Source organism: Stenella coeruleoalba (genome assembly GCF_951394435.1).
Source record: "Stenella coeruleoalba genome assembly, contig: scaffold_78, whole genome shotgun sequence".
In the NCBI taxonomy this organism is placed as follows: Eukaryota; Metazoa; Chordata; class Mammalia; order Artiodactyla; family Delphinidae; genus Stenella; species Stenella coeruleoalba.
This window is the reverse complement of record NW_027646200.1, coordinates 960713-975767: the sequence shown is the minus strand read 5'-3', so window position 1 is coordinate 975767 and position 15055 is coordinate 960713. Positions and strand designations below refer to the sequence as shown.

The window sequence follows — 15055 nt, the reverse complement described above, 5'->3', positions numbered from 1 at the left end:
AGATTTGTTTTTCTCTTTCTGACTTACTTCACTCTGTATGACAGTCTCTAGATCCATCGACGTCTCTACAAATGACCCAATTTCATTCCTTTTCATGGCTTAGTAATATTCCATTTTATATATGTACCACAGCTTTATGCATTCGTCTGTCTGTGGGCATTTAGGTTGCTTCCATTACCTCGATATTGTAAATAGTGATGCAATGAACATTGCGGTGAATGACTCTTTTTGATTTATGGTTTTGTCTGGGTATATGTCCAGTACTGGGATTGCTGTATCATATGGAAATTCTATTGTTAGTTTCTTAAGAAATTCCATATTGTTCTCCATAATGACTGTATCAATTTATATTCCCAACAATAGTGGAAGAGGGTTCCTTTTCTCCACACCCTTTCCAGCATTTTTTGTTTGTAGATTTTCAATGATGCCTATTCTACCAGGTGTGAGGTGATACCTCATTGTTGAATCCATTTCGTTGAGCAAGGGGTAGCTCTTGTCTATTACATATTTGGCTTATGGAACGGTATCTGTGCTAATTTCAAACTCTGCTTTTATGCAGCACCCCAACTCACCTTCCCCCTTAAGCAGGCATAAGTTGGTTTTCTAAACTTGAGACCCTGTTCTGTTTTGTAATTCAGTTCATGTGTAGCCAAGTTCACATTCCGTGTATTAGTGATACCTTATGATGTTTCTTTTTCTGTGTGACTTATTTCACTTAGAATCATCGTGCCTCAATGCACTCATTATGCTGGTACGGGCCTGGTGACATAGATTTCATTGCTGAGTGGTATTCTGTTGTACAGAAGTACCGCAACTTCTTTATCCATTATTTGCTCTCTGGGATATTTAACTTGTGCCATAGAAGAGATTCCTGTAAAAAGAGCCGTCCCAAATTTTGGGGTTGCTGTGTCTTTTTGATATTAATTTCCCTAAGCTATAGGACCATAAGTGGAAGTGCCCTAGGCTCTGTTGCTTTGTTTTTTAGATGTTTCAGGAAACACCATACACTTCTCCTGAGTGTCTGTTGGCAATTTACACCCCGCCCATCAGCATAAAAAGGCTCCCAGTTCTCCATGGCCTGTCCTGCCTTTCTGGATTTTACACTTTATTCTGATGGCCCTTTTGACCGGGGGGAAGTGAGACTTCATTGTAGTGCAGATTTCCTTTGCAAGCTTGCTTGGTTGGCCAAAAAGGGCGTATGCGTTTTTTCCTGAATATATTCAGGAAAAAACGCATATGCCCTTTTGGCAAAGTGCATCATTGTGGACGTTCTGCCTCTTTTCCTACGCTTTCAATACAATTCCAGTCTACCTCCTGAAATCGGTATCCTGCAATTCTGCCCCGCTTTCAAGTCCTCTTGGCAGCCTTACTTCAGTCTATTTTTGGATGATAGCTGTCATTTATAACTCTGCAGGTTTGTGAATTACAGAGCCCCTGAGCTCCTTTCTTCAACTCACTTTCTTTTGAGCTGGCCGCAACACCGCAGGATGGCTTCAGGCCCTAATCTGTTTCCGCCACGGCACGCTGAGCCTTTGGTTAATTCCTCTTCCTAGTGGGAAATGAGAGTTAAATTTGCCCGTCCAGACACCTCCAGCTAGTCTCTCATTGGTTCTCCCTATTCCTGTTCATCTTCCGCAGAAATTGCAAACTGGGCCAAACAGGAGGTTAAAGGCACTGACTGTCCAAGTCGGGAGAGTGTTAGTAAAGCGTCTGGAATGTTGCACCCGAGTACCAGGGGCGGAAAACTGAGACATATTTGAACACGTCTCCCGATCACACGGTTGATCATACTCTGGGTTCCACATGCATGTTTTAGCTGAAGGAAGAATACCTTAAACCTGGAGAGTTGAGACCCGTGGAATGGGTACCATGCAATATGATTTCAAAGGGTCTTCATTTGCTCACCGAACTTCTCCAATCCTATCACTGCTGCATTTATGCCCCAGTACACATGCTTGATTCTCTTTCGGAGACATAGCAATCCCTAGGTTTTAAGATACTTACTAGTCAGGTACATTCTTAGGCGTTTAATATGGGGTGTTGAGTCCATTTCGTTGAGCTAGGAGTAGCTCTTGTCTATTCCATATTTGGCTTAAGGAACTTTATCTGTGCTCATTTCAATCTCTGGTTTTATGCAGCACCCCAACTCACCTTTCCCCTTAAGAAAGCAGAAGTTGGTTTTCTAAATTTGAGACCCTGTTCTGTTTTGGAATTCAGTTCCTGTGTAGTCAAGTTTACATTCCGTGTATTAGTGATATCTTTTGATGTTTCTTTTTCTGTGTGACTTATTTCAGTTAGAATCATCGTACCTGAATCCACTCATTATGCTGCTACGGGCCTGATGACATAGATTTCATTGCTGAGTGATACTGCATTGTACGTAAGTACCACAAGTTCTTTATCCATTTTTCACTTTCTGTGATATTGAACTTGTACGGTAAACGAGGTTCTTGTAAACAGAGGCGTCCCAAACATTGGGGTGGCTGTGTCTTTTTGATTTTAACTTCCCGAAGCTATAGGACCATAAGTGGAAGTGCCCTAGGCTCTGTTGCTTTGTTTTTTAGATGTTTCAGGAAACACCATACACTTCTCCCGAGTATCTGTTGGCAATTTACATCCCGCCCATCAGCATAACAAGGCTCCCAGTTCTCCATGGCCTGTCCTGCCTTTCTGGATTTTACACTTTTTTCAGATGGCCCTTTTGAGCGGGGGGGAAGTGAGACTTCATTGTAGTGCAGATTTCCTTTGCAAGCTTGCTTGGTTGGCCAAAAAGGGCGTATGCGTTTTTTCCTGAATATATTCAGGAAAAAACGCATACGCCCTTTTTGGCCAAGTGCATCATTGTGGACTTTCTGCCTCTTTTCCTATGCTTTCAATGCAATTCCAGTCTACCTCCTGAAATCGGTTTCCTGCAATTCTGCCCCGCTTTCAAGTCCTCTTGGCAGCCTTACTTCAGTCTATTTTTGGACGATAGCTGTCATTTATAACTCTGCAGGTTTGTGAATTACAGTGCCCCTGAGCTCCTTTCTTCAACTCGCTTTCTTGTGAGCTGGCCGCAACACCGCAGGATGGCTTCAGGCCCTAATCTGGTTCCGGCCCGGCACGCTGAGCCTTTGGTTAATTCCTCTTCCTGGTGGGAAATTAGAGTTAAATTTGCCCGTCCAGACACCTCCAGCTAGCCTCTCATTGGTTCTCGCTATTCCTGTTCATCTTCCGCAGAAATTGCAAACTGGGCCAAACAGGAGGTTAAAGGGACTGACTCTCCAAGTAGGGAGAGTGTTAGTAAAGCGTCTGGAATGTTGCACCCGAGTACCAGGGTACGAAAACTGAGACATATTTGAATACGTCTCCCGTTCACATGTTTGATCATACTCTGGGTTCCACATGCATGTTTTAGCTGAAGGAAGAATACCTTAAACCTGGAGAGTTGAGACCCGTGTAATGTGTACCATGCAATATGACTTCAAAGGGTCTTCATTTGCTCACGAACCTCTCCAATCCTATCACTGCTGCATTTATGCCCCTGTACACATGCTTGATTCTCTTTCGGAGACATAGCAATCCATAGGTTTTAAGATACTTACTAGTCAGGTACATTCTTAGGCGTTTAATATGCGGTGTTGAGTCCATTTCGTTGAGCAAGGAGTAGCTCTTGTCTATTCCATATTTGGCTTAAGGAACTTTATCTGTGCTCATTTCAATCTCTGGTTTTATGCAGCACCCCAACTCACCTTTCCCCTTAAGCAAGCATAAGTTGGTTTTCTAAATTTGAGACCCTGTTCTGTTCTGTAATTCAGTTCCTGTGTAGCCAAGTTTACATTCCGTGTATTACTGATATCTTATGATGTTTCTTTTTCTGTGTGACTTACTTCAGTTAGAATCATCATACCTGAATCCACTCATTGTGCTGCTAAGGGCCTGATGACACAGATTTCATTGCTGTGTGATATTGCTTTGTAAGTAAATACCACAACTTCTTTATCCATTTTTCACTTTCTGCGATGTTGAACTTGTACTGTAAACGAGGTTCTTGTAAACAGAGCCGATCCAAACTTTGGGGTGGCTGTGTCTTTTTGATTTTAATTTCCCTAAGCTATAGGACCATAAGTGGAAGTGCCCTAGGTTCTGTTGCTTTGTTTTTTAGATGTTTCAGGAAACACCATACACTTCTCCCGAGTGGTTGTTGGCAATTTACATCCCGCCCATCAGCATAACAAGGCTCCCAGTTCTCCATGGCCTGTCCTCCCTTTCTGGATTTTACCCTTTTTTCAGATCGCCCTTTTGACCGGGGGGAAGTGAGACTTCATTGTAGTGCAGATTTCCTTTGCAAGCTTGCTTGGTTGGCCAAAAAGGGCGTATGCGTTTTTTCCTGAATATATTCAGGAAAAAACGCATACGCCCTTTTTGGCCAAGTGCATCATTGTGGACGTTCTGCCTCTTTTCCTATGCTTTCAATGCAATTCCAGTCTACCTCCTGAAATTGGTTTCCTGCAATTCTGCCCCGCTTTCAAGTCCTCTTGGCAGCCTTACTTCAGTCTATTTTTGGACGATAGCTGTCATTTATAACTCTGCAGGTTTGTGAATTACAGTGCCCCTGAGCTCCTTTCTTCAACTCGCTTTCTTTTGAGCTGGCCGCAACACCGCAGGATGGCTTCAGGCCCTAATCTGGTTCCGGTACGGCACGCTGAGCCTTTGGTTATTTCCTCTTCCTGGTGGGAAATGAGAGTTAAATTTGCCCGTCCAGACACCTCCTGCTAGCCTCTCATTGGTTCTCGCTATTCCTGTTCATCTTCCGCAGAAATTGCAAACTGGGCCAAACAGGAGGTTAAAGGGACTGACTCTCCAAGTCGGGAGAGTGTTAGTAAAGCGTCTGGAATGTTCCACTGAAGTACCAGGGGACGAAAACTGAGACATATTTGAACACGTCTCCCGTTCACACGGTTGATCATACTCTGGGTTCCACATGCATGTTTTAGCTGAAGAAAGAATACCTTAAACCTGGAGAGTTGAGACCCGTGGAATGGGTACCATGCAATATGACTTCAAAGGGTCTTCATTTGCTCACTGAATCTCTCCAATCCTATCACTGCTGCGTTTATGACCCTTGTACACACGCTTGATTCTCTTTTGGAGACATAGCAATCCATAGGTTTTAAGATACTTACTAGTCAGGTATATTCTTAGGCGTTTAATATGGGGTGTGGAGTCCATTTCGTTGAGCAAGGAGTAGCTCTTGTCTATTCCATATTTGGCTTAAGGAACTTTATCTGTGCTCATTTCAATCTCTGGTTTCATGCAGCACCCCAACTCACCTTTCCACTTAAGCAAGCATAAGTGGGTTTTCTAAATTTGAGACCCTGTTCTGTTTTGCAATTCAGTTCCTCTGTAGCCAAGTTTAAATTCCATGTATTAGTGATATTTTTTGATGTTTCTTTTTCTGTGTGACTTATTTCAGTTAGAATCACCATACCCGAATCCACTCATTATGCTGCTACGGGCCTGGTGACATAGATTTCATTGCTGAGTGATATTGCTTTGTACATGAGTACCACAACTTCGTTATCCATTTTTCACTTTCTGTGATATTGAACTTGTACGGTAAACGAGGTTCTTGTAAACAGAGGCGTCCCAAACTTTGGGGTGGCTGTGTCTTTTTGATTTTAATTTCCCTAAGCTATAGGACCATAAGTGGAAGTGCACTAGGCTCTGTTGCTTTGTTTTTTAGATGTTTCAGGAAACACCATACACTTCTCCGGAGTGGCTGTTGGCAATTTACATCCCGCCCATCAGCATAACAAGGCTCCCAGTTCTCCATGGCCTGTCCTGCCTTTCTGGATTTTACACTTTTTTCAGATGGCCCTTTTGACCGGGGGGAAGTGAGACTTCATTGTAGTGCAGATTTCCTTTGCAAGCTTGCTTGGTTGGCCAAAAAGGGCGTATGCGTTTTTTCCTGAATATATTCAGGAAAAAACGCATACGCCCTTTTTGGCCAAGTGCATCATTGTGGACGTTCTGCCTCTTTTCCTATGCTTTCAATGCAATTCCAGTCTACCTCCTGAAATCGGTTTCCTGCAATTCTGCCCCGCTTTCAAGTCCTCTTGGCAGCCTTACTTCAGTCTATTTTTGGACGATAGCTGTCATTTATAACTCTGCAGGTTTGTGAATTACAGTGCCCCTGAGCTCCTTTCTTCAACTCGCTTTCTTGTGAGCTGGCCGCAACACCGCAGGATGGCTTCAGGCCCTAATCTGGTTCCGGCCCGGCATGCTGAGCCTTTGGTTAATTCCTCTTCCTGGTGGGAAATTAGAGTTAAATTTGCCCGTCCAGACACCTCCAGCTAGCCTCTCATTGGTTCTCGCTATTCCTGTTCATCTTCCGCAGAAATTGCAAACTGGGCCAAACAGGAGGTTAAAGGGACTGACTCTCCAAGTAGGGAGAGTGTTAGTAAAGCGTCTGGAATGTTGCACCCGAGTACCAGGGTACGAAAACTGAGACATATTTGAATACGTCTCCCGTTCACATGGTTGATCATACTCTGGGTTCCACATGCATGTTTTAGCTGAAGGAAGAATACCTAAAATCTGCGTAGTTGAAACCCGTGGAATGGGTACCATGCAATATGACTTCAAAGGTCTTCATTTGCTCACTGAACCTCTCCAATCCTATCACTGCTGCGTTTATGCCCCTGTACACATGCTTGATTCTCTTTCGGAGAGATAGCAATCTATAGGTTTTAAGATACTTACTAGTCAGGTACATTCTTAGGCGTTTAATATGCGGTGTTGAGTCCATTTCGTTGAGCAAGGAGTAGCTCTTGTCTATTCCATATTTGGCTTAAGGAACTTTATCTGTGCTCATTTCAATCTCTGGTTTTATGCAGCACCCCAACTCACCTTTCCCCTTAAGCAAGCATAAGTTGGTTTTCTAAATTTGAGACCCTGTTCTGTTCTGTAATTCAGTTCCTGTGTAGCCAAGTTTACATTCCGTGTATTACTGATATCTTATGATGTTTCTTTTTCTGTGTGACTTATTTCAGTTAGAATCATCATACCTGAATCCACTCGTTGTGCTGCTAAGGGCCTGATGACACAGATTTCATTGCTGAGTGATATTGCTTTGTAAGTAAATACCACAACTTTTTTATCCATTTTTCACTTTCTGCGATGTTGAACTTGTACTGTAAACGAGGTTCTTGTAAACAGAGCCGTTCGAAACTTGGGGTGGCTGTGTCTTTTTGATTTTAAATTCCCTAAGCTATAGGACCATAAGTGGAAGTGCCCTAGGTTCTGTTGCTTTGTTTTTTAGATGTTTCAGGAAACACCATACACTTGTCCCGAGTGTTTGTTGGCAATTTATATCCCGCCCTTCAGCATAACAAGGCTCCCAGTTCTCCATGGCCTGTCCTGCCTTTCTGGATTTTACACTTTTTTCAGATGGCCCTTTTGACCGGGGGGAAGTGAGACTTCATTGTAGTGCAGATTTCCTTTGCAAGCTTGCTTGGTTGGCCAAAAAGGGCGTATGCGTTTTTTCCTGAATATATTCAGGAAAAAACGCATACGCCCTTTTTGCCCAAGTGCATCATTGTGGACGTTCTGCCTCTTTTCCTATGCTTTCAATGCAATTCCAGTCTACCTCCTGAAATCGGTTTCCTGCAATTCTGCCCCGCTTTCAAGTCCTCTTGGCAGCCTTACTTCAGTCTATTTTTGGATGATAGCTGTCATTTATAACTCTGCAGGTTTGTGAATTACAGTGCCCCTGAGCTCCTTTCTTCAACTTGCTTTCTTTTGAGCTGGCCGCAACACCGCAGGATGGCTTCAGGCCCTAATCTGGTTCCGGTACGGCACGCTGAGCCTTTGGTTATTTCCTCTTCCTGGTGGGAAATGAGAGTTAAATTTGCCCATCCAGGCACCTCCAGCTAGCCTCTCATTGGTTCTCGCTATTCCTGTTCATCTTCCGCAGAAATTGCAAACTGGGCCAAACAGGAGGTTAAAGGGACTGACTCTCCAAGTGGGGAGAGTGTTAGTAAAGCGTCTGGAATGTTGCACCCGAGTACCAGGGGAGGAAAACTGAGACATATTTGAACACATCTCCCGATCACATGGTTGATCATACTCTGGGTTCCACATGCATGTTTTAGCTGAAGGAAGAATACCTAAAATCTGCGTAGTTGAAACCCGTGGAATGGGTACCATGCAATATGACTTCAAAGGTCTTCATTTGCTCACTGAACCTCTCCAATCCTATCACTGCTGCGTTTATGCCCCTGTACACATGCTTGATTCTCTTTCGGAGAGATAGCAATCTATAGGTTTTAAGATACTTACTAGTCAGGTACATTCTTAGGCGTTTAATATGCGGTGTTGAGTCCATTTCGTTGAGCAAGGAGTAGCTCTTGTCTATTCCATATTAGGCTTAAGGAACTTTGTGCTCCTTTCAATCTCTGGTTTTATGCAGCACCCCAACTCACCTTTCCCCTTAAGCAAGCATAAGTTGGTTTTCTAAATTTGAGACCCTGTTCTGTTCTGTAATTCAGTTCCTGTGTAGCCAAGTTTACATTCCGTGTATTACTGATATCTTATGATGTTTCTTTTTCTGTGTGACTTATTTCAGTTAGAATCATCATACCTGAATCCACTCATTGTGCTGCTAAGGGCCTGATGACACAGATTTCATTGCTGAGTGATATTGCTTTGTAACTAAATACCACAACTTCTTTATCCGTTTTTCACTTTCTGCAATGTTGAACTTGTACTGTAAACGAGGTTCTTGTAAACAGAGCCGTTCCAAACTTTGGGGTGGCTGTGTCTTTTTGATTTTAATTTCCCTAAGCTATAGGACCATAAGTGGAAGTGCCCTAGGTTCTGTTGCTTTGTTTTTTAGATGTTTCAGGAAACACCATACACTTCTCCGGAGTGGCTGTTGGCAATTTACATCCCGCCCATCAGCATAACAAGGCTCCCAGTTCTCCATGGCCTGTCCTGCCTTTCTGGATTTTACACTTTTTTCAGATGGCCCTTTTGACCGGGGGGAAGTGAGACTTCATTGTAGTGCAGATTTCCTTTGCAAGCTTGCTTGGTTGGCCAAAAAGGGCGTATGCGTTTTTTCCTGAATATATTCAGGAAAAAACGCATACGCCCTTTTTGGCCAAGTGCATCATTGTGGACGTTCTGCCTCTTTTCCTATGCTTTCAATGCAATTCCAGTCTACCTCCTGAAATCGGTTTCTTGCAATTCTGCCCCGCTTTCAAGTCCTCTTGGCAGCCTTACTTCAGTCTATTTTTGGACGATAGCTGTCATTTATAACTCTGCAGGTTTGTGAATTACAGTGCCCCTGAGCTCCTTTCTTCAACTCGCTTTCTTTTGAGCTGGCCGCAACACCGCAGGATGGCTTCAGGCCCTAATCTGGTTCCGGTACGGCACGCTGAGCCTTTGGTTATTTCCTCTTCCTGGTGGGAAATGAGAGTTAAATTTGCCCGTCCAGACACCTCCTGCTAGCCTCTCATTGGTTCTCGCTATTCCTGTTCATCTTCCGCAGAAATTGCAAACTGGGCCAAACAGGAGGTTAAAGGGACTGACTCTCCAAGTCGGGAGAGTGTTAGTAAAGCGTCTGGAATGTTCCACTGAAGTACCAGGGGAGGAAAACTGAGACATATTTGAACACGTCTCCCGTTCACACGGTTGATCATACTCTGGGTTCCACATGCATGTTTTAGCTGAAGAAAGAATACCTTAAACCTGGAGAGTTGAGACCCGTGGAATGGGTACCATGCAATATGACTTCAAAGGGTCTTCATTTGCTCACTGAATCTCTCCAATCCTATCACTGCTGCGTTTATGACCCTTGTACACACGCTTGATTCTCTTTTGGAGACATAGCAATCCATAGGTTTTAAGATACTTACTAGTCAGGTATATTCTTAGGCGTTTAATATGGGGTGTGGAGTCCATTTCGTTGAGCAAGGAGTAGCTCTTGTCTATTCCATATTTGGCTTAAGGAACTTTATCTGTGCTCATTTCAATCTCTGGTTTCATGCAGCACCCCAACTCACCTTTCCACTTAAGCAAGCATAAGTGGGTTTTCTAAATTTGAGACCCTGTTCTGTTTTGCAATTCAGTTCCTCTGTAGCCAAGTTTAAATTCCATGTATTAGTGATATTTTTTGATGTTTCTTTTTCTGTGTGACTTATTTCAGTTAGAATCACCATACCCGAATCCACTCATTATGCTGCTACGGGCCTGGTGACATAGATTTCATTGCTGAGTGATATTGCTTTGTACATGAGTACCACAACTTCGTTATCCATTTTTCACTTTCTGTGATATTGAACTTGTACGGTAAACGAGGTTCTTGTAAACAGAGGCGTCCCAAACTTTGGGGTGGCTGTGTCTTTTTTATTTTAATTTCCCTAAGCTATAGGACCATAAGTGGAAGTGCACTAGGCTCTGTTGCTTTGTTTTTTAGATGTTTCAGGAAACACCATACACTTCTCCGGAGTGGCTGTTGGCAATTTACATCCCGCCCATCAGCATAACAAGGCTCCCAGTTCTCCATGGCCTGTCCTGCCTTTCTGGATTTTACACTTTTTTCAGATGGCCCTTTTGACCGGGGGGAAGTGAGACTTCATTGTAGTGCAGATTTCCTTTGCAAGCTTGCTTGGTTGGCCAAAAAGGGCGTATGCGTTTTTTCCTGAATATATTCAGGAAAAAACGCATACGCCCTTTTTGGCCAAGTGCATCATTGTGGACGTTCTGCCTCTTTTCCTATGCTTTCAATGCAATTCCAGTCTACCTCCTGAAATCGGTTTCCTGCAATTCTGCCCCGCTTTCAAGTCCTCTTGGCAGCCTTACTTCAGTCTATTTTTGGACGATAGCTGTCATTTATAACTCTGCAGGTTTGTGAATTACAGTGCCCCTGAGCTCCTTTCTTCAACTCGCTTTCTTTTGAGCTGGCCGCAACACCGCAGGATGGCTTCAGGCCCTAATCTGGTTCTGGTACGGCACGCTGAGCCTTTGGTTATTTCCTCTTCCTGGTGGGAAATGAGAGTTAAATTTGCCCGTCCAGACACCTCCAGCTAGCCTCTCATTGGTTCTCGCTATTCCTGTTCATCTTCCGCAGAATTTGCAAACTGGGCCAAACAGGAGGTTAAAGGGACTGACTCTCCAAGTGGGGAGAGTGTTAGTAAAGCGTCTGGAATGTTGCACCCGAGTACCAGGGGAGGAAAACTGAGACATATTTGAACACGTCTCCCGATCACATGGTTGATCATACTCTGGGTTTCACATGCATGTTTTAGCTGAAGGAAGTATACCTAAAATCTGGGTAGTTGAAACCCGTGGAATGGGTACCATGCAATATGACTTCAAAGGGTCTTCATTTGCTCACTGAACCTCTCCAATCCTATCACTGCTGCGTTTATGCCCATGTACACATGCTTGATTCTCTTTCGGAGACATAGCAATCCATAGGTTTTAAGATACTTACTAGTCAGGTACATTCTTAGGCGTTTAATATGCGGTGTTGAGTCCATTTCGTTGAGCAAGGAGTAGCTCTTGTCTATTCCATATTTGGCTTAAGGAACTTTATCTGTGCTCATTTCAATCTCTGGTTTCATGCAGCACCCCAACTCACCTTTCCACTTAAGCAAGCATAAGTGGGTTTTCTAAATTTGAGACCCTGTTCTGTTTTGCAATTCAGTTCCTCTGTAGCCAAGTTTAAATTCCATGTATTAGTGATATTTTTTGATGTTTCTTTTTCTGTGTGACTTATTTCAGTTAGAATCACCATACCCGAATCCACTCATTATGCTGCTACGGGCCTGGTGACATAGATTTCATTGCTGAGTGATATTGCTTTGTACATGAGTACCACAACTTCGTTATCCATTTTTCACTTTCTGTGATATTGAACTTGTACGGTAAACGAGGTTCTTGTAAACAGAGGCGTCCCAAACTTTGGGGTGGCTGTGTCTTTTTGATTTTAATTTCCCTAAGCTATAGGACCATAAGTGGAAGTGCACTAGGCTCTGTTGCTTTGTTTTTTAGATGTTTCAGGAAACACCATACACTTCTCCGGAGTGGCTGTTGGCAATTTACATCCCGCCCATCAGCATAACAAGGCTCCCAGTTCTCCATGGCCTGTCCTGCCTTTCTGGATTTTACACTTTTTTCAGATGGCCCTTTTGACCGGGGGGAAGTGAGACTTCATTGTAGTGCAGATTTCCTTTGCAAGCTTGCTTGGTTGGCCAAAAAGGGCGTATGCGTTTTTTCCTGAATATATTCAGGAAAAAACGCATACGCCCTTTTTGGCCAAGTGCATCATTGTGGACGTTCTGCCTCTTTTCCTATGCTTTCAATGCAATTCCAGTCTACCTCCTGAAATCGGTTTCCTGCAATTCTGCCCCGCTTTCAAGTCCTCTTGGCAGCCTTACTTCAGTCTATTTTTGGACGATAGCTGTCATTTATAACTCTGCAGGTTTGTGAATTACAGTGCCCCTGAGCTCCTTTCTTCAACTCGCTTTCTTTTGAGCTGGCCGCAACACCGCAGGATGGCTTCAGGCCCTAATCTGGTTCTGGTACGGCACGCTGAGCCTTTGGTTATTTCCTCTTCCTGGTGGGAAATGAGAGTTAAATTTGCCCGTCCAGACACCTCCAGCTAGCCTCTCATTGGTTCTCGCTATTCCTGTTCATCTTCCGCAGAAATTGCAAACTGGGCCAAACAGGAGGTTAAAGGGACTGACTCTCCAAGTGGGGAGAGTGTTAGTAAAGCGTCTGGAATGTTGCACCCGAGTACCAGGGGAGGAAAACTGAGACATATTTGAACACGTCTCCCGATCACATGGTTGATCATACTCTGGGTTTCACATGCATGTTTTAGCTGAAGGAAGTATACCTAAAATCTGGGTAGTTGAAACCCGTGGAATGGGTACCATGCAATATGACTTCAAAGGGTCTTCATTTGCTCACTGAACCTCTCCAATCCTATCACTGCTGCGTTTATGCCCATGTACACATGCTTGATTCTCTTTCGGAGACATAGCAATCCATAGGTTTTAAGATACTTACTAGTCAGGTACATTCTTAGGCGTTTAATATGCGGTGTTGAGTCCATTTCGTTGAGCAAGGAGTAGCTCTTGTCTATTCCATATTTGGCTTAAGGAACTTTATCTGTGCTCATTTCAATCTCTGGTTTTATGCAGCACCCCAACTCACCTTTCCCCTTAAGCAAGCATAAGTTGGTTTTCTAAATTTGAGACCCTGTTCTGTTCTGTAATTCAGTTCCTGTGTAGCCAAGTTTACATTCCGTGTATTACTGATATCTTATGATGTTTCTTTTTCTGTGTGACTTATTTCAGTTAGAATCATCATACCTGAATCCACTCGTTGTGCTGCTAAGGGCCTGATGACACAGATTTCATTGCTGAGTGATATTGCTTTGTAAGTAAATACCACAACTTTTTTATCCATTTTTCACTTTCTGCGATGTTGAACTTGTACTGTAAACGAGGTTCTTGTAAACAGAGCCGTTCGAAATTTGGGGTGGCTGTGTCTTTTTGATTTTAAATTCCCTAAGCTATAGGACCATAAGTGGAAGTGCCCTAGGTTCTGTTGCTTTGTTTTTTAGATGTTTCAGGAAACACCATACACTTCTCCCGAGTGTTTGTTGGCAATTTATATCCCGCCCTTCAGCATAACAAGGCTCCCAGTTCTCCATGGCCTGTCCTGCCTTTCTGGATTTTACACTTTTTTCAGATGGCCCTTTTGACCGGGGGGAAGTGAGACTTCATTGTAGTGCAGATTTCCTTTGCAAGCTTGCTTGGTTGGCCAAAAAGGGCGTATGCGTTTTTTCCTGAATATATTCAGGAAAAAACGCATACGCCCTTTTTGGCCAAGTGCATCATTGTGGACGTTCTGCCTCTTTTCCTATGCTTTCAATGCAATTCCAGTCTACCTCCTGAAATCGGTTTCCTGCAATTCTGCCCCGCTTTCAAGTCCTCTTGGCAGACTTACTTCAGTCTATTTTTGGACGATAGCTGTCATTTATAACTCTGCAGGTTTGTGAATTACAGTGCCCCTGAGCTCCTTTCTTCAACTCGCTTTCTTGTGACCTGGCCGCAACACCGCAGGATGGCTTCAGGCCCTAATCTGGTTCCGGCACGGCACACTGAGCCTTTGGTTATTTCCTCTTCCTGGTGGGAAATGAGAGTTAAATTTGCCCGTCCAGACACCTCCAGCTAGCCTCTCATTGGTTCTCGCTATTCTTGTTCATCTTCCGCAGAAATTGCAAACTGGGACAAACAGGAGGTTAAAGGCGCTGACTCTCCAAGTGGGGAGAGTGTTAGTTAAGCGTCTGGAATGTTGCACCCGAGTACCAGGGGAGGAAAACTGAGACATATTTGCACACGTCTCCCGTTCACATGGTTGATCATACTTGGGTTCCACATGCATGTTTTAGCTGAAGGAAGAATACCTAAAACCTGGGTAGTTGAAACCCGTGGAATGGGTACCATGCAATATGACTTCAAAGGGTCTTCATTTGCTCACCGAACCTCTCCAATCCTATCACTGCTTCGTTTATGCCCCTGTACACATGCTTGATTCTCTTTCGGAGACATAGCAATCCATAGGTTTTAAGATACTTACTAGTCAGGTACATTCTTAGGCGTTTAATATGCGGTGTTGAGTCGATTTCGTTGAGCAAGGAGTAGCTCTTGTCTATTCCATATTTGGCTTAAGGAACTTTATCTGTGCTCATTTCAATCTCTGGTTTTATGCAGCACCCCAACTCACCTTTACCCTTAAGCAAGCATAAGTTGGTTTTCTAAATTTGAGACCCTGTTCTGTTCTGTAATTCAGTTCCTGTGTAGCCAAGTTTCCATTCCGTGTATTACTGATATCTTATGATGTTTCTTTTTCTGTGTGACTTATTTCAGTTAGAATCATCGTACCTGAATCCACTCATTGTGCTGCTAAGGGCCTGATGACATAGATTTCATTGCTGAGTGATACTGCATTGTACGTAAGTACCACAAGTTCTTTATCCATTTTTCACTTTCTGTGA

The 15055-nt window shown here is 43.5% G+C and overlaps 1 long non-coding RNA gene across 12 annotated transcripts in view; it reads left to right on the top strand.

Moving 5' to 3' along the window:
• The window catches only part of LOC307181261, a 1302881-nt gene that overhangs the window by 377470 nt on the left and 910356 nt on the right, over positions 1 to 15055 (top strand). The window lies entirely within an intron of this gene.